Source organism: Mytilus californianus, unplaced genomic scaffold (assembly GCF_021869535.1).
Source record: "Mytilus californianus isolate M0D057914Y unplaced genomic scaffold, xbMytCali1.0.p SCAF_3, whole genome shotgun sequence".
NCBI classification, from domain to species: domain Eukaryota; kingdom Metazoa; phylum Mollusca; class Bivalvia; order Mytilida; family Mytilidae; genus Mytilus; species Mytilus californianus.
In genome coordinates, this window is record NW_026262679.1 from 128,344,538 (window position 1) to 128,367,600 (window position 23,063).

Sequence of the window (23,063 nt, forward strand, 5' to 3'; positions counted from 1 at the left end):
TAGTGTGAACAGTGTATAACTTGCATTTTTTTTTTATACACTTTCCCAATTTATTTCTTGATATTTTATGCATGAAATATTAAGTAAGGGGATGAAATTACATGTTAAAAAAATTTGGGTGCTGAATCTTTATGTTAAGTAGTGATTTGGTCCAGTTAAAAAAGGTCAAAAATTAGAATGTCTGAAGCTGTCAAACTGAATTGTAGCCCCCCTTAACACAGAATTGTCAATATTTTGAGTGAGAGCTGGTAGAAGTTTCTATAATTTTGATATTATTTGTATCAATAGTAGTACACTACACTGTAAAAATCTTTTTGAGATAGAGCAGGTGCGATTTTTTTAATTTGAATTTATTCTCTAAAAGAAATGCACTACGAAATAACTGTGTTCTCGGGCCAACTCTCTACCTGGGAGAGACCAAATGACATAGAAAATTAACAAATATATATTTATAAAATAAAAGTATTATATAAATTTATGAAAGAAGAGTATCATATATTTCCGGGATATGGAGGGTCCACATTCTTCTAATGCTTTCAAGCTTTTAATACGACATACAACAAGATAAAATCCTTCAATACTCTGTTTGGTGATATTAGAAATGACATATTATTTTGCCTGTAATTGAGTTATTTCTTCTGACTGAGCTTTTTAACATTATTAGCATCTCTATCTGCTTATGTATATGTTTGAAATGAATCTTATTTTCTCATTTGATTTATGTTACATTTTCGTTGTTTAGGAAAACATAATCTCTTCTGAATAGCTATCAAATTTATAAAAATGATAAACAATGAGTAGGCAGGTTTTATTTATACTATATTATTTTTAGAATGAATTATAAATACAACTGTTACAGGATTTTAGTCTAATATCTTAAAGTTTTTAACATAAATATGAGTTTTTGCCCTTACTTTATGAACTCTGACTGAAACAGATGACAATGTTATTCTTTCAAACTGATTATTAAACCTAGATTACTCAAATATGTGGGTTACTAAATCCCAAAACAGTTTGAAACCCATTAGGAGATCAAATCATATAGGGGGATTTTGTTGAGGATTTGTATCATGGGAATAAAGTTCTTTGAACAATTGGACCATGATTGCAGTATTAATGCAGGTGTTTAAAGACAAGTGTCTCAACTTTCTACTTGAACTTTAGCCTATATATTCCCACTGAGTTGGATGTTTTAATATTTAACCCCTCTTGTTTTCAGAGTGGCAGCCTTATAGGATTTATCTGTTCAAGATTTCTCTTTTGTTTCAATTCTGTAAATGGCAACAAAAAATTGTAACTCATTCAATTTTATCAGATCGCGTCTGTTGTTTGGGTAAATTTTTAAGAGGTCAGATATTTTAACTGAGGTTGAAGTCAAATCACTGAACAAACATCCCTCTTCGTCTTGGTCCTATGTCAAAACTTGCTATTTGATAGACAAAATAAATGCCCTTCACAATGATGATTTGATCCAACTTTCTGTATTTAGTGATATCAGCTTATGATTTCACCTTTAACAGGACATGCAATTCAGACAAAAAATAGAAGTAAAATTAGAAGTATGGTTTTCAAAAATTTACGGAAAAACTCAAATTTATACTTGAACAACTCACTGGTTTTGTCATGGAATGTAATTAAAGCTTTATGAAATGATATTAATTATGAAATAGTTTTATGCTCCAACTGTTTGCACACTTTAAATGTCTTAGTTTCAGTATGATTATAATCATAAGACTTGTTTAAATTCTATATTATGACAGTGATACAATATTTTATGGTATTTTGTAGTGCAATAAAAGTAAAAATAGCTGAAAATAGACAACTGTCAAAACACAGCAAAGTTTAAACAAACTGAACAGTATCCTTCTCACATTGCATTGGAGTAATGTATGATGACTGCAATGGCAGCCCAATACACGGCCATACAGCAGTTTCAAAAATGGATAAAAAAAGTAAAACATTCAGATTAGAACGACATATCATAAGAAAAAAATGTAAAGGCTGCTACTGAAGAGGTACTCTTCATTAGTCAAATTACTAGTTGGACTCTTTAAACATTTTATTAATAGTAGCAGTTTAATATTTTAGACTTGAGAGGTAGATTCAGTTGAAAATTAATTGTGTTGTCTTTTACAAGTTTCACTTTGATGTATGCCTGATTTGTAGCTCTTAATTATGATGATGACCAACATAGACAAATTTGAGGTCCACGAGGTTGTGGGTTCAATCTTGGGCCAAGTCAAATCAAGATATGTCTCTTATAAGCATATGCAGGAAAGCAAATTATAATATAATCATAGTGGGAATAGTGTGTGTGGATCAGAATAATGGAAATCATAATGTTTTATACAATAGGATTCTTCTTATTGTAGTTCTTCTGCTGCTCACAAAACCTTGTGGGACATAACTTTTTGATCTCTTGACACTGGCTTATGATATTTGGCACTAAGTTGAATTATCAAAAGAAGGTCTCTGAAACAGTACTTTTTTTCATTGACATAAGCTTTTGATTTGGCACGTGGAGGCAACACCTTAGGACAAAAGTATTTGATAAAGTCATCAGTACTGTAAAGTTATATATACAAGTGACTGAGATGAAAATCATTTAATACTAAAGTAACGGATCAAAGAGACCCAGTCTTTATTGATTCATATGGCTGCCAAGATGCCAACAGCTAGGAAATAAAAATATGTGTTTATCCCATTCTTTTTGTGTTTTTAAAAAAAGTTAATGCTAACTATCAGTGACAGTTATAGTCTTTTGCAACTTTTACTGAAAAAGTCAGTGACGCAAGTCAAATTTTTAATACTGTCAGAACCTGTGCTTTCTGCATTGAATGTTTTAAACATCCTTTTCTGACAGTTCAACATTAAAAAAGACCATCACTCTTTCCTGCATATTAATAGTAACCAAATCTTTACAAGAGTTAGTGCGAGTCCATGTTTTTGTTTAAAAACAGAACTTGTTATTAAAGCATTTAGAGCAATATTCTGAATTTTACTGATAAATGAACTTAAGCTTTTTTGCATTCAACATTTAGATGCATGTTACGGTAATGGTTTTTAGACATCAATAATTTTATCAAAACTTCATTGAATTTTATGAAACTTGGACAGCAGCTTCTTTCTGATCAAGAGAACAATCATATTTTCTATTGTATATATTGTTAATATTTTGAATTAATTCACAAAACTTGTCCCACCCAGATCCTCCCTTATTTGATGTTGATTAATAAGGCCAGTGGTACCAATAACCAGGTGGCTATCCCTTTGGTGCCCGAACCAAATGCTGAAGAGTTACAGTGCAGACAAAGGCACTTGGTTTACACTAATCAGAGTTAAGTAACAGGACCAAGACATATGCTAACTGGTTATTGTATTAAGTACAAACTGAACAAACACAGGTTTGGGAGAAGAATCACAGTTTAATATTTTCTTTGCATATCAATAAGCAATAAACATATTTACAAAGAAAGCAAAATAAAGTTGAAAAACTGTGGTACTCCAAAATAATCCCAAACCTGTGGAAGGTAGTAAATTAGGTTCATGCATCAGAAGGACGCTATTGACTTAGAGCGGATGCAAAGGCATTCATGACTTGCTGTTTATGAGAAAAGGAAGGGTCCAAGTAACCTTTGTATGCCTCACTTTTCCAATCCCCCTGAGCCTGGATGAGATCTGACGAAACTCCACATTCCAAAGCGAATGTAGCCCCACCCCTGCGAAAGCTATGACCAGAGTAGCCACTGGTGTCCAATTTAAGTTGTGATAAAGAATGCTTAAGCATGTGAAGAAAGGTGGAATATGTTAAAGGAACTGTTGTCCCCTTAGATATGTGCAAGAAGGCAGGAGATGGACAGCTGACAGCTGGTATCATTTTAACATGTAATAGCAGTGCCTGTGAAGGACAAAGAGGGGAATTAAGGATTCTGGGAAGTGGAATTTCCAACAACCTGTTTGCAAATTGTATGGTCTTTGACTTTCTTATGCGAAGCAATGTGCCACTTGTCTGAAAAACAATGTCTTGTCTGCTGAGGTGCTTACCAGCATCAAATTCAGCCAAAGTGGGGACAAATAAATTTGACTTTCTGAAAAAGGAGAAAAAGGCAACCAAGCATGCTGCCCAAAAACTAATATGATTTTGATTCTGAAGATCCAGGGTAGTTAAAATCTTTTTTAAAAGCTGAGGTGTAATAGGGAGTTTTCTATGAACCATTGTACCTAATACACGTTTAGCCCCCTGCAAAACGGTATGAATATAATGAGAATCTATTGGTGGTGGTTGGCCTGCCTCCAAATGTAAAAGTTTAATTATTGATATATAATTACTGATAGAATTAAAGCACAATTTTTGTGACAAAAAAGCAATGTATCTGGCTAGATTTTCTTTACTTAAAGGTACTAAAGGAATATTAACTAGTGCACAAAATTTTCTGTAAGAGTTCAAATAAGTCTGATAAGTCTTTTTTGTGGATTCAGCATAAGTGTAACTCCTGAAGGTGTCCACTAAATTGTCCAAGTTAGCAACTTCTCTTCGTGCCAGTAAGCCTAAATAAAAGAAAACGGAGGGAGTGACAGGACATGTGAGAAACAAGGTGATGCACAAACAACGGGGCTGGTAAGCATTCCTTCATAAAAAATTTACATAACTTTAAATCGTGCAACCGTGAAACAGCATCAGCCATATCATTCTCCTTGCCTGGCAGGTGAATAGCCACAAGATGAAAATTATAAGAAGCAGAAATCCAGAACAACTCGCGCAAAAAAGTCATCAAAAGTTTGTTCTTAGACGTACACTTATTGATACAACTTACAGTTGATGAATTATCACAAAAAATATGTACACGCCTATTTTTCCAACACTTAGCCCATCGCTTGGCCGCCAAAGCCACAGCAAATGCCTCTTGCTCATTTATATGCAAAGATTGCGCAAATGGGAAATCCTCTTTCCAATTAACATAAAACCAATCTGTACCAAATATACCCCCTGCACCTGTTTTGCAAGCATCAGTATATACTGAGGTGACAGGATTAGTGTTTAGTAAGAGGGATTTCCCATTAAAAGTGGACATAAAATTGTACCACCAATGGATATCATGCAAGATATCACCGCATAAGCGCATTTTGTGCCAGTCATGCTTAAGCTTCATAATGCCATCAATGATTCTCCGAAGAAAAACTCTTCCGCCGTGAACCACTGAAGAAGCCCAATTTAGTTTTCCCGCAAGGGACTGCAATTGTTTCTTTGAAACATGCTTGCGCTGCTTAAAATATGCTAATTCTGCCCTTAGCTGCTCTAGTTTTGTCAAAGGTAATCTTAATTCCAATGTTGTGGAGTCTATCTCCACACCTAAAAATACTAATTTCTGGCAAGGGTCAAAGACCTTGGACCAACTTATTGCAAAGCCTAACTTGCGCAGCAAATCAATCAAGACTCTTAGGCCATGTGCACAACGCTGTTTAGTGCGTTCGCAGATGAAGAAATCATCTAAATATGCAATAACGGTATAGCCTCTGCGTGACATCATGCGGCGAATAGCCTGTGAAATTCTATGAAAAATACCAGGTGCTAATTTTGAGCCAAAGGGCAATTTTTTATCAATAAAGGTATGGGTTTGACCGTCAGGGAAAGTCCATTGTAAACCTGTTACCTGTTGACTACAGCGACTGATGCCAACAGATCTGTAAGCAGATTTCAAATCGACTTTAGCCATGAAACAATTTTTTGTGACTAATTTTGCTGCATCATCAACAGATTGAAACTTTTGTTTTTCCATATCCCCAGCAAAATCATTAACAGCTGACCCAAGTGGTCTGCTACAATCATGGATTATTCTTACACCTCCATCAGGTTTAGGAATGACACCTAATGGACTGATAATTTTGGGTGTAGATTTAGTAAACTCATAATTCCCATTTTCAATTTCAGTTAAAATCTGTTGATGAGCTTTTTCATATAACGGACTTGAGGGAAGAGCTGAAGGGTGATTTTTTGCTGATATGTTTATTAAAGCCAAATCATTTTGAACAATGTCAAAGCCATTTTTTATACCATGTAAAAGAAAATCCTTATCAAAATCATTTTTTAATTCTTCTTGCCAAACATTAAAATCTAGGTCACGCACAGGCTTTACCTTTATACCCGGTTTTTTGGATGGGCAAAGGATTGATGATGGGCCCCACACCCCTGGATTGAACAAATATGCGCAAAACGACAGCTTTGTAATGCGCAACCTTTCCTACTGTTATACTTTCTGCAGATTTCTAGACCTTCTGCAGAGTGTGAGGTATACTTTACATTGTCCTGCTGTTTACTTGCAAACTTTGCTGGACCAGATGCCTGAGGTTTAGTGTACATGGCTTTTGGCCGAAGGTACACAGACTGCAAATGAGGAATGTCAGTGCCCCACCTAAAATTGTGTTGTTTTTGGAGTCTACGGTATTCCCTATCAAAAAACAGCACTGACACAAATTCACAAGATGACACCAAGTGGTAAAATCTCATGGTATATGACAAATAATCGAGCACCTGTGTCTGTGTCAGTTCACCTGTGCTTAGCAATTTGTACATGATGGACAAATTTGCCCTAGACCACTGACACAGAGACAGGGATTCAAGTTTCGGTCTTAAAGGTCCCGATTTAAACACAAGTTGCCCCCCTGATGAATCCGAAATTAGGCGTTCCTCAGGCATGAATAATGTAACAGAAAATTGTTTTTGATTGAATATGAATATAAAGAGTTGTGAGGTATATGTCAATCAGACAGCAACCAAATGACAAAAAATATTGAAATAACCCAAAAAAAAACTCAAGATTGGACAGTCCTTATAGTACAATATTTTTTGAACGTTTAATATGGTATACAAGCTCATCAGTCTAATCAGTGCCAATAAACATTCAATCTTGTATAAAAACTAACATCAAAAACATTTTAAACCACTTGAGATTAGCAACAATTCACCATTTGATTTTATTATACAAATATTTTAAGAACGATTTCCTTTAAATTGTATGTACAAAGAAAAGTATTAAGAAGTGAATGTTTTAAGACTGGATTATACTACCTTGCTACATACAAACTTTCTTCCTTTGGTTAATATACTTGCCAAAATCTTCAAATATTTGTGAAGATTACAACAATCTTCTTTCTCTTTGCTCATTGTTAATGTTGTGTGTCAATATTTATTTATCCCTAATAAATCGAAAATGAGGTCAAAATAAAATGAAAGATACAAAAACCCCTTAAGGTCAATTAAGGTAAGACATTATAATTGGTTTTAAATTTTACATTCTTTCATATTTACATTAAATGATATTTTAGGTGGTAGTTTGTCAATTACAATTAGGACTATTATATTATGGCATTGTATGACTGCTTTTATTTCTGTTGGTCAAATAATGCCAAAAGGTATACAAACATTTATTTAGGAATTTTAATATTTATTTAATTGTATACATTTATTAAGTTATTGTGAAAACTTAAACTTAATTATGTGTTCATTTTTCCACTTTTTCATCATAATGGGAAATGATATTAAATATGTTTTAAGTGTTATGAAGTTTTGAATTAGTATATTAAGTGACAAATGAATTTATTATAAATTTGGTATCTTTCATTCATGTCTAAAATCTTGACAGATCATATGATATCTAGATTAGTTAATATTGCTGAATGTATAAGTTCTTGTATCAGTGGGTGATATATCTATATTTGAAGTGCATTGCTTAAATTTTTATTTCATTGCAATGTAAATATATAGATGAACTTAATGTAAATTCCGCAAAATTGAGGCTTCAGGATTTTGATTAAGCAAATTTTGTTTGTTTTTTTTTTTGTTTTTTTTATTGTTGATATTACTGGTTACTGTATCTGGAGTTATGCCCCTTCAAAAAAAGAAAAAAAATCATATTTCCACTTCCTTGATCTATTATCATTGCTAGCATACTTGTTTTCAAATATTTGTTCCAAATCATTTTCTTGAAAAAAAATTGCTTTGTGCTTTCCTGATTGAATTATATGAGTTAACATAAACTTTATACCTGCATGGTCCATTCATAATGAATATAAACATAAGGAGATAAGGTATGATTGCCAACGAGACAACTCTTCACCAGATTTCAAATGATGTAGAGGTCAACAACTATAGATCACAATACGGCCGCCTTCAATATGTATATTTTTAAGAAAATGTGTTTCTTTGTAGGTGAATGATGATGAGCATTTGGTAAATCATATTATATGAATGAAAATTGAACTCGGATAACTTCAATATATATAATTATTTACAACAGCAAGAGCTTTCTTGTATGGAATCCTTAAATATATTTATTATTTGATGGGATGACTACTGTCACATTTAAGGGAGTTATTGCAATAAAAACTGTTTCTACGAATCAAAGAAAAGATATTTGAATAAGTTTATATAGGATTGATAATAAATGGTTATATAATAAGCCCATCATTTGTCAATGAAAATCTTACAAAGGACAAAATCTGTGCACAAAGTCAGTTTTGTGTCTCTGAGTGTTTGTTTAGAGATTGACTTCAGTATATTTTATGAACAGGGTTAATATCTTTCATTTTAATAGTTGGTTTTTCTTTTGACTCTTTGACTTTTTATTAACATTTGGTAGAATGACATATGCATAAAGTATAAAAAAAAATAATACTTTTGATGAAAAATAAGGAACACCTGTTTAGGAGTACTGTTATATATGTTTTATGTTTAAAAAAAGATTTCTAAAGAATCTGTTGACAGAACCAACACATACATTGAGTCTTCATGTCTATTATTTGTACATGTGCTGGATAGTTACTCAGAAAGTGTGTGGCAACCATTGCTTTCTAACTTATGTCTTGGGAAATTTTTAGGACATAAAATTTGAAATTGCCATTGAAATAGACAGATCAAGTGAATAATTATTCATGGCAATTTTAAGATAAATAATTGGATTTTCATAATGGTCTCTGCTTTGATTTTGATTTTAGAATTTATTTATTTTTTCATTTCAGCAGTTATTTTGCATCTTTAAAAAGTCTGTTGTATTTTGAAAATAATGAGGATGAAAAGAATTGATAGATCTGACCTATAAACAATAGCGAAATCTATCACAGAGCTTTACATGGCATACTGCTGTGTCCATATTTCTATCTGGTCTGATATGAGTTTAAAACAATCTTCTGAGATTAATACTTTTGGCATCTTGTAAAATCCTCCAGTGCAATGAAGTTGTTGACAGCAAACATCTACACAAGATCCCAGTTTACTTAATCTCCCCGACATTCAATTTTCAACTTTTTATCTTGTAAATAAACAAAGTAAACATGAAGTGAAACAATACCTTGTCTTATATTGATTGGTTTATTTTCAACCAGAAAATATCTGATTTAAGTTGAGAAATGTTATCTGGTAAGTCCATGTAAATGCCAAAGTAAGCAAATGTTTCAGATAAATTTAAAATGTTTCTAAATATTTGCGGAATTTTCCTTTGAAATAAATCAGCATGTTATTTCTAAAAACAAATTGTTACTAATTCAAGTTGTTGTAAATACAATGAATCCTGTTTTGCACTACAGTATAATATTCTCCAATTCTAGGAGAGGGGTAATATCATTTGTCTGTTTGTCTGTTCATCAAACACATCTTTTCATCACTCTTTTCTCAGAAACTACTAAACAGAATAACTTCATAATCATATTTAATCAAGTTAAGTTGTAACATGTGAGCACTTTTCTGATCTGTCAGATACTTACTTCCTGTTTTCCAATATTGAATTACTATGGGGTATAGCTATACCACGGGTGCATTCTTATTATTTATTTCTTTTTTTCTAAAGGAGGAGGCAATTATTTACTACAAGTACTTTTCATGGGAACATTAGATTTGTGATCTGCCTGATATATCACTTTTCTGATGAATACTGCAATTTAAATACAATCTAATGTACTGTGGTTTCATTTATTTTCGTGGATATCATTTTTCCTAGAATGAGGAAACAATGTATTTTCGTGGATGTTTGATTTCTAAGTTTGCTTAAGTCTGCATACAAGCCTATAGAAAATTTGTACTTTATTAAAAATTTAGTTTTGTGGTTCATCTTTAACCACGAAATCAACAAAATTGGTCTAGTAGGTGAAATGGGTCGGGTAAATTAAAAAAATTCTTATATCAGAAAGTTATTGCGCTAAAAAGTATATATTCTAGTTCAAAACAATCTTATCAATGGAATTAAATTCTTACTATTCAAAAATCTCCAATCTTATCTGACCTGGGGTATTTGACTCGTTACGAAATCATGATAATTGTTTAGAAATTACTTTGGGAGGGTGTGTAGTAGCTTATTTGACCAAGACTATAAATAACAGATCAGTTACAAGTATCTGGTAACGTAAATAGCCATTAGAAATGAAAACAAAAAGTCAATTTTATTTTGTACCTAGAAGCTGAGGAATGGGACTGTTGATAAATAAATAAATCTTGTGGCTTAAAGCCAGTTCATTGTGCTCTGACATCAATGTCATTTAGGTCATGCTTAATGGATACTTGTCAGAGACTATTAGATAGGGGATGATATTGCTGTGAATGTACCTAAACCATTGAAGGTCGACCAAACTTAAGTTCTTGAAAAATCAATTTCTTTTATTTTTACTACATAGGTACTCTAATTTGTGTCCTCTGGTCCTGATGGTCATCTTAGCAACTGCCATCCCTTGTACACCATCACCAATTCATCTGTACATTGTTGACTAATGTGTAGGCATATCCTACATGTCTTAAACCTCCTTTCCAATTCAAATCAGTATTTTAACGATGGAACTTAAATGTCTTTATTTTAAATTATGCTCAGCTGCCGACAATGCTAATCCACCAAGACAGCCTCCACAACATTTAATTTTCTTTACCACTTTTGATAAAAATTCCCCATTGAAACCAAACTTTAATGGAATGGTCCTTAGGTTCATATCTGAAAAATTAAGATAGATATTGAAAAGTGCTTCTTTAGAACCAATGAAATTATATATAATTCCATTACATATTTGTCACCAATTTCTTTTTGTCAGTTATTAGTCAATTTAGTTGCTTTCTCTTCAATATATACTCACATCTCCTTTGTTTATATGTATTGGGTAAAAATGTCATGGAATAGAAGTTCCTTTATTAAATCCTGGAATATTTTTTTTCAATGGAAGAAATATTATGTTACAGTAATTTTTCCTGAAGCCTAAAGGTATAGAATATTTGTTACAAAAGGAACACATAATGTTATAGCATTGTTCAAAGGAAATTCTGTAAGGAGGAACTATTATATGTTGACAAAAACCCTAATGTACAGGTGAAGTCACTGATCTTCTAAAGACTGGAATAGAAAGTGGATAAAATTCTTATGAACTCTCAAATAAGAAATTTGTTCTTTAAAAAAAAGTTATATTTCAGCACTTTGTCCCACATATAATTCAATCCATCATACCAGTAATAAATTATACATGCTATACTCTAATTAATCAAAAAACTTGCACCACATTAGGCCAAAATGGCTCCAATTTCATAATTATAATCTCTCCAAAGTCAATTAATACTTGTCACTTATTGAAGTTTTGTCACCCTTTCATTGAATTAATACAACAATTTACATAAATATCACCCAATGTCACTTGGCTTTTGTCACCCTCTTATTTTCATCAAACAGAGGTCGTAGATAGAATTATTTCATTTGTTAAGAGGTACTGCCAACCTGTTTGATGAACATTAATGGGCGTAAGCAGAATGTACTATTATCAAGTTTTCCTTTCATGAAATTCTTATTGTATAATATTTCATTTCAAGTTGTCACAAGAGTTGAAGGATGACTGTTATTTAATTTTTTGTCATTTTATTTTGAATAAGATAAAGTGCCAATACATTTTATATACAACTGAACATAATTCGTTAGTCATGTTTTTACAATTAGAAAAAAGTTACATTGTTCATTAATCTTTATGTAAAAAATAATTCGTAGTCGTAACATAATGAAGAAAATCTTGAAAAGATTTTTGATTGGACCATGTAAAGGGTATTACAAATGTCACTTTTTTCATGTGTGATACAAATTTCGATGTTCATGACAACTATTTATGGGAGTTATCAGGTATGCTCAGGGCCTGAAGTTATGGAAGTGAAATACATCTAACGTTTGATAGTACAGTCAAACCTGGTCTAAAGGGCTTAAAATGGGAAGCTGCCTATAGTGGGCTGTCTTTTATCCTCCTCAATGTATTTTCCCATATAATTTCTTTCATATAGTAGGCCCTGCTTAATACAGGCAGCAGGCACAATTTTAAGTAGCAAAATGGAGTGAAAATTTGTTTAAAACAGGCAGTTCTGAATACTACACACAGAAAATTAGGTGATCTTCAAAACATTGAACTATTTTTTGATAGCAGTTGTTATAATAGCAAATTTATTTCATCAAAATATACAACAGATTTTATCCTTGGCACTCACACTACAGTAACTAAAATATAACTTAGTTTGATTCTATCAACAAGATCTTTATGAAGTGCAGCTGACTATACAGGGCATTTAACTGCCTTTCCTTGATTGTCCTTTATAGACAGGTTTGAAAAGAAAAAGAGGCCTAGTTTAATAACATTTACTAAATTAGAAACTGATGAAAATGTCATTTGAAACCAAAGCACTGGCTACTGTGCGAACAATTCCCTTGTAACTTTTATGACATAACAAAAAAACAAGATATGAAATAGCAATTCAATCTTTATCATGCATATAAAATACAAGTTCTAAATTTTTTTTTTTGGGGGGGGGGGGGGGGGGGATTTTGTACTGTACACTTTCTTTGATAGCTTCTACTCACAAAAACTTTTGTTTAGGATTTTCTCAGGTTTTGTTCAAGTATATCATTAAATCTGAAGATTCATTTTCCATATTTTGGTCTGCTTTTGACAAGTGTCTTATAATATTTTTACAGAGCATAAAAACAGGGACAGATGTATATCCTGTGCTTGACATTACCCACTTATGTAAATTGATGAATAATATACTTCATTATCTTATTACTTTGCAAATTGTTCTCTTGTTTTGAAGAATTTAATTGTTTGAAATGTGTCTTATTTCAAGTGAATCATTAAAGTAGCTTTCCCTAATCAAAGCATATTTTCTTTTACTGTAAGAATCTCTATATTAAACTCAAGTGATGATAAGTAAGGGACAAGAAATACAGAAAAGAAGCATTCTTGTTAAAATTTTGAAAACCTGTCTAGTTTTTTGTCGAGCCTGCTACTTTTGTCGCAGAAAGCTCGACATAGGGATAGTGATCAGGCGGAGGCGGCGTTAGCTAACTTCTTAAAAGCTTTATATTTTCCAAGGTGGAAGACCTGGATGCTTCATACTTTGTATATAGATGGCTTATATTATGAAGTTTCCGTCTGTCATATGTCCATTGTCCTTGATCTCATTTTCATGGTTCAGTGACTACTTGAAAAAAAGGTTAAGATTTTTAGTAAAGTTAACTTCTCTCTTATTATGAGTAATAGGATAAATATATTTAATATGTGCGTACCTTGCAAGGTCCTTGTGCCCGTCAGACAGTTTTCATCTGACCTCGACCTCATTTCATGGATCAGTCAACAAGGTTAAGTTTTCGTGGTCAAGTCCATATATCAGATAATATAAGCAATAGGTCTTCTATATTTGGTGTATGGAATGATTATAAAGTGTACATGTCCAACTGGCAGGTGTCATCTGACCTTGACCTCATTTTCATGGTTCAGTGGTTAAAGTTAAGTTTTTGTGTTTTGGTCTTTTTTTCTAATACTATATGCAATAGGTCAACTATATTTGGTGTATGGAAATATTTTACAATGTACATGTCAGTCTGGCAGGTTTTATTTGACCTTGACCTCATTTTCACGGTTCATTGCTCAGTGTTTAGTTTTTGTGTTTTGGTCTGTTTTTCTTAAACTATAACCAATAGGTCAACTATATTTGTTGTATGGAATGATTGTAAGGTGTATATGTCTGTCTGGCAGGTATTTGACCTTGACCTCATTTTCATGGTTCATTGGTCAATGTTAAGTTTTCATGGTTAAGTTTGTTTCTTAGATACTTTAAGCAATAGGTCAACTATATTTAATGCATAAATTGATTGTAAGGTGTGCATGTCTGTCTGGCATGGTTCATTGGTCAATGTTTAGTTTTCCTGTTCAAGTCTGTTTCTTAGAAACTATAAGCAATAGGTCAACTATATTTGGTGTATTGAATGATTGTAAGGTGTACATGTATTTCCGGTTTGGTTTATCTGACCTTGACCTCATTTTCTTGGATCATGTTAAGTTTATGTGATACTTTTAGTAAAGCTTTATAGTTAGGACTATCAACATAAAATCAATGGTTAGTAAAGAAGGCGAGACATTTCAGCACTCTTGTTTTATTGAATTTCAGTTTACAATTTTTCAAACAATATGTAAACTCATCTCTACATTGGTTCTTATATATCTGGTTTAATAAATTTAAGAAACATTTACAAGCTTGCAAACAAAGCTTTACAGCAACCTATAGTTGCTTACATTCAGGTCTTTTGGACTCTGGTGGATAGTCGTCTCATAGGCAATCATACCACTTCTCCTTGTTTTTATATATGTATGAATTTTGGCTGAAATCTACAAATTGAAATGGCATATTACTGGCGTAAAAACTGTTCTGCATACAGGAATTTCTGCAAAACACTTTTGAATCCAGTATTTAATCGTACAGCACATAGTATTACTAAATACCAAAGATAATTTTCTGATTTCTCTCTGTAAAAATTTGCTCACAACCAATTACTAATATCCTTCAGTCAAGGAAATCTGATTTTCTTTAAAGTCATCACTTAAGACATGTGGGATAGTTGCTTTATGAAAAAATCAATAATCTTCAATGAAATCCTATGCCAATTTCATTTATACAGCTAGAAGAAATAATTGGAAAATAGCTACAGCCAAAAGAACATCTCTAGAGATGTCTTCTATTTTGTCAAAGGATGTGTGCAATTGAAGAGAAGATTAACCTTTAACAACTGAATAAATTACATGCTTTATTGTCCAGTGTTGTTAGATGTAAACAACCACATGCACGTGACAGGCTCATTAACTCCATGTGTTATCCATGTATCTGCATTTGTAATGAAACCTGTCATTTTCCATGTGACCTGGGCTAATCATGTCACATGTTTCATACCTTTGAAATTAATTATGGTGACACCAATTGAAAATTAATTGATACTTGAGATAAATAAATGTCTCTTTGTAATGGTCATCAATGTCCAGTTAATGGTCATTATGTACAGAAATACACTAGAGAATAGTTCTTCACCTCTGTTTTAGCTGCAGGACATAGAAGTGTAGTATTACATAACACACCATGATATTACTTGATAATCAGATTTTGATTTAAATAGATAATGATCATTGACATTTTAATGTCAAATTTTTACTGGAAATATTTGGTGAATTTCATTTTTATTTTCAATACTGTAATTTCTTCCATATATTAAATCTGTATATAATATCAGTTTATCAAATCAGCTGTTGTCAGACATGTTCCTAGGGGGTCAAATTAGGATAGTTCATTATGGTTCTGTATCACCCTATTTCCTCTCAAATTTGAATATAAAACATGCAATTTGTTAATGGTTTTGACATTCTTCACAAATGTTATAGTCCGTTAGATCCATATAAGTTTTGGATGATATTTTTTTGTCCCCCATGCAAGGTGTTGCAGGGGAAATAGAGATACCAAGCATTTGTCTGTCTGGTCTTGTAAGTGCTCTCACATGTACAATTATATCCAGATTTTAATTAATTTTGTATGCCCCTGCTGCTAGGCGAAGGGGTCATTGAGTGTTACCCTTGTCCGTCCATACATACATACGTCCCAAAATGTCAACCAAATGTTATGAAATTTATACACAATGCTTATAACCATAAAACACAGATCAAGTTCAAATTTGGGTGGCGTCACTTGTACAGTTCTCTAGTTGTGTCCCTTTATAACGTATGCAAGCAGGGGCATCATCTGTGTCCCATGACACATTCTCCGTTTATTATATCAAAGGTTTATGTAAGCAATGTCTCTGACATGTTCATAAACCAGTGTTGATCAACTATTCTTAAAAGAGTTATGCTCCTTGGAAATGTTATTTATATGGAAAAAGGCTCTCAATCCTACATTTCTTCAAGAAATTTATAAAAAGTTTTAAAGAACGAAAATAAAATTTTAAAAATTCAGTTATTGCCCTTGGACAGGTAGAATTTGTGCAACGTGGGGGACATTGGAACTCTGTTCATTTATTAGTCTACTAAAGCTTCCTTGTACTCTACACTTTACTTTGTAAGAAACATGTAATGTATATTTTGGTTTGAAAATTTTGTATATATTTTCAGGAAAGAAGAAGGAAACTTTGATGACCAGAAGTACATATAGAATATATTACTGTAAGTACAGGTAGAATGTAAAAACCCAATAAAATCTTATTGAATAATTCGTACTGACAATCATTTTCAAATTACCACTGGACGTTAAGCAACCAACAATCATTCAGTCAGTACCAATTTTAAAAATATTATGCAATGGAGATACACATTTGGTCTAAAGAATCATTGTAGGGTGTAAATGTGTGTCTGACAGGGTTAACATACAACTTAACCTCATTTTCATGGTTCATTGATTAACATTACAAGTTTTATTGATTTGTAATAGGTGAACTTGGTCTGTAGAATTATTGAAAGGTTTACATGTATGAGATTACGTTCCTGACCTTGACCTCATTTTCATTACTTTTTTTATCATGCTCAGTGCTTATTATATTAAAAGTTGCTGTGAAAAATGTGTTAACAAGAATACCGAACTCCAAGGTAACTTTAAGAAGGGGAAAATCCATACTGACAAAACCAAATGCTCGACTATATCGACCAACGGGATGATTGGAAAACAACTGTCTTATTCCTGACTTGGTACAGGCATTTTTGAAAAAGAAAATATTTCAGAAGGTAGAAGATCTGGATACTTCTTATCTTATATACAGATGCCTTATGTTCGTCTGGCATATTTCCATTGTCCTAAACTTTAGTTTCGCGGTTCAGCAACAGTTTAAAAAAAACTGACTTTATCAATTATTATAAGTAATAGAAAAAGTATATTTGGATTTATAAATTTTGATGTCTATCTTCAATTATATACCATTAATTGTATGGAATCATAAATTTAATCAGTAAATAATAAATTAAGATTTTTAGTTTGTTCAATTTACAAGACGTCATCAGATTGTCAATTATAGCTATTATGATAATGGTCGTCAGTGCAATTAGTACAACGCATATACAAATGGGCCAAGATAACAAACTAACTGTAAAGTAGAAATTGTAATGCATTATTACTAAATCAAAAATCATAATGCCCAGTAATTAATAATAAGATCATGTTAATTATTACAGTAATTACCTATAAAAGTTGATATCTACTTGACAAGAAATTCACATTTTTTAAAAGTCTTACATATATATGATCAGTCATTTAAATTAATATGTTTTACTGAGAAACCATTTCTACCATTGTAATTCTATTGATTTTTGAAAAGATATATTATTTAGAAATAATTTGTATGAAGGGTTACGTAATTGTAAACATGTTTTATTTGTTTTTGGTGTTGATATATATGTAGGTGTGATTTCTAAGTATTGATATGTATCAACAATCCCTTTGATTTGTGATATTTTCAGGATATTGATAATAAGCAAGTCATTTCCCTTGGCCGATTGTTATGCATGAAGATAAAATTATCAGATAGAAAAGCACTTTATGACTACTATTTGTTTGGGGTGTGAGATAAATGATAAACTTTGGAACTGTTAGTACAAAGAAAAATAACAAAAATATCGAACTCCAAAGGAAATTCAAAACGGAAAGTCCTTTATAAAATGGCAAAATCAAAAGCTCAAAGATATCTAACAAATGGAACAAGTCATATTCCTGACTAGGTACAGGCATGTTAGGCCTCAGGACAGGGGTTTGTTGGGTATAAAACTTTTGTTTATAACAACAAGACATATTTCACAGGCTTGTAGCCAAATCTTTTTTTATACTATTAAGGTTATATTTATATGTATTATCCATTCGTCCTTCAGTTAATGTTAGATTTAGAATGTTTGTCCATTTGTCAGTCAATAAATGGTCTGTGCCTACTATAGACAATTTCTATTTGTATAAAATTTTATTTGAAGCAGTAAATATATCAAAGAAGTAATGGGGAGAAGCAAAAATAGATCTAAGTAACCTACATTTCATGAATAAAAATGATTCAGATTATGTTTTGTGTTCCATATGTTTTTCTTATTTTGTATTGTTATACCACTGTCCTAGGTGTCCCACTGAACCTGTAATCATATGGTTGTTGTTGGTTGCTGTCTGCCAGGTTATTTTTTCGTTCATTGATATATTCTATAAATCAGGCTGATAGTTTTCTCTTTTAAGTTGTTTCACATTTCGTCTTACCAGGGCTTTTTATTGCAGGTTTTTCTCATTGTTAAAGACCATACATTGACCCCTAGTTGTACCATATCTCCTTATTTTTGTATTAATAACTGAAGTAAACAATCATTATGTATTTTGGTCATTTGTGTTACATGTATTGGGTTACTGCATACCCAAGAACTCCTTTTATTTATATTTCAAATAAATGTTCTTTCTTGTGATATCTTGGATATAGATTTTCTACAGACCGGCCATTTTTTTGTGAACATGGGAAATATTTATAAGATTGAGAGTTGTTGTAATAAATGATGTAGACTTATATATAAATAATCATAAACTACTTCAATTCTTATTGAGGCATTTTTTTTAAATTCCTGACTACAAAGTGTTGTTTTATAAGAAAGGAGGTTTAACTTTCACAAAATATGTGTTAATTTTAATGAAAAATTATAAATGTTTTTGCTTTAAATATTTAGGAAAGTCATGATCTTTCAATTCCTATTCCATCGTTATACAGAATACAATAAATTTATATCTTGCTTTATCATATGCCATTATATTTAACCATTTGCTATTTGACTTTCTAAATTCTCAGGGTTGACATATTTATTGCCACTTAAGTTTCTAATAAAGATACCTGATAATGAAAAGAACCATTATCTTCTTGCTGCACAAATGCATATTATTATATTGTAATAAAATTAACAATTTATTAAGCAATGAAAATATCAGCATAGATTTAAGGGCATATTTAAGCCAATAAGAAGAAATTTATTTGTATTTTTTTCTGATTTAAGTGTTATCTCACTCTCCAAGCATCATAACTGTAACCTTTTATCAATGCTTGGGAAGAATAAAGGAGTTTACAGCTTAGATATCAGATTGTTGGTTAAAGCAGATGTAGATTATCTTTTATTGTTCTCTTACTTGATGATGCTAAAAATTCCTGTAGAGGATTATTTGAATTGATATGTTTTACTGTGAGAACAACAATTAATCTTGTTTTTTTATCAGTATTTTTTTCTTTTTTAACAGAATGTAAGAATGAGGTAATAAAAGTGGATAGGCTTTACTCATACCATTTAAGTAATATTATCCTGTGCTACACAAAGAAACAAGTTTGATCTTTTTTATGCCTCAATCACACGTACATTTAATTCAAATTGAATTTGAATCGAATGCGAATCGAATTCACTAATCGCGTTCACACACTCTTCTTTTTTTAATTTGAATTGGCTAATTGGCTTTATCCAATTCACATTAGAAATACATTTTCGTGAATGTGAATTAGTTAATTAGCTTTAATTCGAATTAAACTGTGGTATGGACACTTTCTAAATTTTAATTTGAAATACCCGAACAAGTGCTTGGACGGACAAATTAAAAGAATATTATCATTATACCCCCGCTTTAAAAAAAGTGGGGGAATACTGTTTTACCTCTGTCTGTCCATCCGTCTGTCCGTCCATCCATCAGTCCTTCCTTCAGTCCCATAAATATTTTTCGTTGCATCTTTCTCAGGAACTATAATACAAGGATTTCTGAAATTTGGTTTCAGGGTTTATATAAGTCAGCTATACAGTGTGATGCGTTTCAGATTCATCACTCAACAACTTCCTGTTTACCGAAATATTGGGTGGGGGGATCATCAGTGAGCAGTAGCTCGCAGTTTCGCTTGTTATTTCTTGATTCTTTAAAAAAAAACCTAACACTAATAATTTGTGTCCATGAAAATATCATAATGGTTGTTCCCTAAAGAAGAAGTTTTTTAAGAAGTGATAAATCTGGGCAAAATTTCATAGACAAATCAAAAGATTTTATGTTTGTATAACAATGGTTTGTGCAAAATAACAGGAAAAAATAGGAAAACCCTAGCCCTGTTATGAAAATGATAAGGAAAAACTGATTTTTATAAATACCATATCAGATCAAGAGAATAAGTTTGGAGATGTTATTGGCTCTAAAATGGTTGTTTTTTTTTAAATTATAATTAATTAATTGATAAAACGAATTAAAAGTTTACGTTGTTTGGACAGTAAAGCGAATTTGACGCGCATTGCAATTCCTATTAAAATTGAAGTTCGGATGTAAAACATTTTGAATGAGAATTAGACTTAATTCGAATCAGTTAATGTTAATAGAATTTGAATTATGTGGGAATGGCAGCATTAATTCAGTCAGTGCTAGCTACATTTTCTTCAAAACACACATGCTTACACATCCTATAACCAAAAAAAATAAAAAATAAACCTCATTAGATAAATCTTTTTTTTAGTTGAATGTTATTATTTGAAATCAACATCAATTATTTATATGAGAAGCAACAATGGAAGGACATTTTTTTAATAGATATGCTGGCTCCAAAAAGCTTGCAAGATAACAATAAGCGTTGTTGAATTATCAATTAAATGCAATTTTTTGTGTAGTTAAGGTAACCAATACATAGTAGGACCCTTCAAATGTTCAGAAGAGGCCTTAAGCTGTGATGTGGTTATGAAATGACTGTTTACTATATGACTCTGTGGGGCACACTGACCTGAGTTTAGAAGAAGATATAATTTCATACTAAGAACTTCTGTGTAGTTTTTACGTCATACACCACCACATTGTTTGCTGCTTTTTCTGCTGGTACAAACACAAACCGTTTTGCTTGAACTTGAAGTTTGTTTCTTATTCTAGAAATTATTACTGTTCCTTTGTGAATATCAATATAAACATCTAGATTTTCAAAAGAATGGCCTGACAGTAGATCATAGGATTGATTACAGACTCTTGGCGGGCCTCTACATTATTACATTGTCTTATAAAAATATTAAATACAGAAAAATACTTTAAAACATTTTCAGAAACTTATGTAACAGGATCCTTGTTAAGTATTATGAATTTATTATTAGATGTAACACAAAAGGAAAAGAATTATATTGTTATTTTAATGTAAGATTTTGCACTTCATCATGAAATATTTACAATATTTTCAGTGTCACTGTGTGCTAATGTTTCAAGGCCCATTGTCTCCATATGTAAAATAAGTCTTGTGTCTGAGAAACATAGAATCTGAACAAGTTTTGTTATTGATATTTATTTAATTTTAATTTTAATTTAATAGTTTATTACAGACAAATCAATAAATATGTACTGAATACAAAACGATAACACTCGATGAAGGATAATCCTGTTTCTACTGTACTTATTACTTCCCTTTCTATCAATCATCACAGTATCCCTGCAGGCTAGACGTGTAGATGATGTGTGTGTGTAAATGTGAAATATAGTGATGTAAAGCCACAACTACATTGTAAACAAACAAAATCAAATAACTGTCAACTTGTGTCACATAGGATTTTTATTCAGACATGTAAAAAAGGATTTCAAGTGTTTGGAGATTCAAATTCAAGTGTATTGATTATTTGATATAAGGAGTGAGTTATGCATTGTTTTTCTTTTCACTTCATTTACATATAATCTATAATAATTCTGTGCATGTTTGTTAGATCTTGTGTAATAGCTTGATAATTATATTGTCTGGATGTTTTACGTCATTCTGTATGTGTGTATTAATTAGATGTTGATATTTGATAGTGTAATACTATATGGTTTTCCACACATACATGACATACAATAGGGTAATTTTTAACATATATATATAATACTCTAATTATTGTAAACAGCTTAATGTACATTACAAATTTTTGCATAAAAGTATTATCAATTATTTTTTTTTTTTTCCATTATAATATTTTTATATAAAGTAGGTAATGCTAAAACACATAGTTAACAGCACTGGGGTATTATATTTTTTATAATATTTATATATCTTACAGCTGAAAATGCTTTGACTTATTTTGACTTTTCATTTTTTGTCAGTGAAATTGCGCTAGTAAAAACTGTGATCAAATAAAATAAAATTTGACACCAAACAAAAAATATGAATAGCTTTAAAATTAATTAAGTTCTATATTGCACCAGAAAACCTTTACTTTTTTCTTTTCTCTTTTTAATGTTGTTTTGTTAAGATTCTAAATATCATGATAATTGGTAATATATTCTGACTTCATGAAAGCCATTTAACAAAAATGATAACTGTTATAAAAAATAAAGATTCAGCTTTAACATTTTCAATATGAATGACAAAATATTCATTAAGAAATCCTCCTCCTGCTTGTTTGTCTTTTTTTATTTCTAAGAAGATTGACAGTGTCTATACAAAATGGATTTCCATTGGCCATCTGTTTTCTGTGAAATCGATCAGAACATTTTTTCTCCTGCTGGTCAAAACACAAAGTTTGCTTGGTTATCACTGTTGTGTAAATTAGCAGATTAAATATAATGGCATTTTACACACTGTGAATCTCAAACATGGCAGCATTCTTTTGTGCCAATGTATAATAGCCATTAATCCCTTATTAGAGAAAGTGTTTAAGATCCAGTAAGCTTTAACGATTGTTATGAATGACACCTTTTAGAAGGAGGTGACAAAATTCTTTCATCGGAACATTGCTTAATCCTCTGGTTAAAGACCACTGATAAACCAGATTAAATGGTTTCCCTTTTATAG

General features: G+C 31.4%; 1 protein-coding gene across 3 annotated transcripts in view; it reads left to right on the top strand.

The window, feature by feature from the left end:
- Positions 1 to 23,063, top strand: part of LOC127736178 (semaphorin-2A-like) — a 112,615-nt gene that overhangs the window by 17,751 nt on the left and 71,801 nt on the right. The window contains exon 3 of one of the 3 annotated variants that reach the window (XM_052246749.1): positions 16,423 to 16,473. The gene's annotated coding sequence lies outside the window, so the exon portion shown is untranslated. The other 2 variants (XM_052246748.1, XM_052246751.1) reach the window with 2 other exon arrangements.